The following is a 2,487-nucleotide window of genomic DNA, read 5'->3' as shown; positions in this document are numbered from 1 at the left end:
AAAATTTGAAGTAAAATATTAATGCAGCAAGTCAAATCATTCACGCACGAATGCGATATGGAAAATGCAGACATCTGGTCACATTGGCACCGCTTTTGGGAAGAAGATTTCGTAAATTTCGGAACACGGTACGTGAGATGGTATAAGTACATTTGTAAAAAAAAACATAAAATTGCAAAAAAAAATTATCAGATGAGGTCAATGAAGATACATAATTTTAAATGTATCCATTGTAATATGCATATATTGACATCGGTCCCGGGAGTTCCGATGGGTTCTAGGTACTCAATATGACACCAAGTTATCATATTTCCAAACTTCTTTTGATGTCAACATCATAATAGGGTAGAGCGCTACTTCGTCGTTACGCCCATTTTCGTTCTATCGATCAGATATCAATTTTTTTTTTTTTTTTTTTTTTTTATTTTTTTTTTTTTTTTTTAACTCTTTATTTGTTCCAAATTCAAAATAAATTACATTTCATTTTTAACCTAGGTGCTCCAGTTACTACAGTAACTTACCAGCCTTAATTGTTATGATATATATCTAAGTGTTTTTACATTGTTCCTGTCTTGGCAATTCAGTATTTTAAACAGGTTTTTTAAACCTGCATGTCAGTATAACAATTGATAGCTTAAAACTAAATAACTAAAACTAAATCTTATCTAAGTATAAAGGGAATTAATCGTTGCAATTGAGGATTGTAACGATTTTTGCCGGAAATTATTAATTATTTTGTTGGACATTTGTGCTAAAGTCTCAACATTCAAAATTCTATGTACTTCGGTAGTACTGTACCAGGGAGGCAACTTCAAAATCATCTTCAGAATTTTGTTCTGAATCCTTTGAAGTGCTTTTTTCCTGGTAGTGCAACAACTAGACCATATTGGCACAGCGTAAAGCATGGCCGGTCTAAAAACTTGTTTAAATATTAGAAGTTTATTCGTCAGGCAAAGTTTGGATTTCCTGTTTATAAGAGGATACAAACATTTTATATATTTGTTACATTTGGCTTGAATGCCCTCAATGTGATCTTTAAAAGTTAATTTTTGGTCAAGTATTAATCCAAGATATTTCACTTGGTTTGACCAGGAAATTGGAACTCCGTTCATAGTGACTATGTGACTACTACTAGGTTTCAAAAACGAAGCTCTAGGCTTATGTGGAAATATTATAAGTTGAGTTTTGGAAGCGTTGGGAGAAATCTTCCATTTTTGTAAATAAGAAGAGAAAATATCTAAACTTTTCTGCAGTCTGCTGCAAATAACACGAAGACTTCTTCCTTTAGCGGAAATGCCTGTGTCATCAGCGAACAAAGATTTGTGGCAACCCTGAGGCAAATCAGGGAGGTCCGAAGTGAAAATGTTATACAATATAGGCCCAAGAATGCTACCCTGAGGAACTCCTGCCCTAATAGGTAGCCGATTAGATTTGGAATTTTGATAATTTACTTGAAGAGTTCTGTCAGTTAAATAATTTTGAACTAATTTCATAATATAAAGTGGAAAATTAAACTTTTTCAATTTAGCAATCAAACCTTCATGCCAAACACTGTCGAATGCTTTTTCTATGTCTAGAAGAGCAACTCCAGTTGAGTGGCCTTCCGATTTGTTTGAACGAATTAAATTGGTAACTCTTAAGAGTTGATGAGTAGTTGAATGCCCATGGCGAAATCCAAACTGCTCATCTGCAAAAATTGAGTTCGTGTTGATGTGAAGCATCATTCTATTCAAAATTATTTTTTCAAAAAGTTTACTTATTGAAGAAAGCAAACTTATTGGACGGTAGCTAGAAGCTTCAGCTGGATTTTTATCCGGCTTCAAAATTGGAACAACTTTTGCATTTTTCCATTTATCAGGAAAGTATGCCAAATGGAAACATCTGTTAAATAATTTTACCAGGAAAGACAAGGTACTCTCTGGGAGTTTTTTGATGAGGATATAGAAAATACCATCATCACCTGGAGCTTTCATATTTTGAAATTTTTTGGTTATAGACCTTACTTCGTCCAAATCAGTCCCCCAGGAATCATCAAAAATATTTTCCCGAGAGAAAATATTCAGAAAATCCCGAGCAACCTGATTCTCAATAGGACTAGTAAGACCCAAACTAAAATTATGGGAACTCTCGAATTGCTTAGCAAGTTTCTGAGCTTTTTCCAAATTTGTGATCAAAATTTTACCACCTTCTTTAAGCGCTGGAATAGGCTTTTGAGGTTTTTTCAAAATTTTTGTGAGTTTCCAAAAGGGTTTGGAACTCGGGTCTAATTTAGAAACATTATTTTCAAAAGTTTTGTTCCTCAGGGCAGAGAATCGCTTTTTAATTTGTTTTTGCAAATCCCGCCAGATAACTTTCATGGCAGGATCGCGTGTTCTTTGAAATTGTCTCCTACGGACATTTTTAAGACGGATCAAGAGCTGAAGATCATCGTCTATTATAATTGAATCGAATTTAACCTCGCATTTTGGTACTGAGGCAGCTCTTGCT

Source organism: Ochlerotatus camptorhynchus, unplaced genomic scaffold (assembly GCF_037179485.1).
Source record: "Ochlerotatus camptorhynchus isolate MF236.1 unplaced genomic scaffold, CSIRO-AGI_Acam_v1.1 ptg000105l, whole genome shotgun sequence".
In the NCBI taxonomy this organism is placed as follows: domain Eukaryota; kingdom Metazoa; phylum Arthropoda; class Insecta; order Diptera; family Culicidae; genus Ochlerotatus; species Ochlerotatus camptorhynchus.
Note: the sequence above shows the minus strand (reverse complement) of the source record.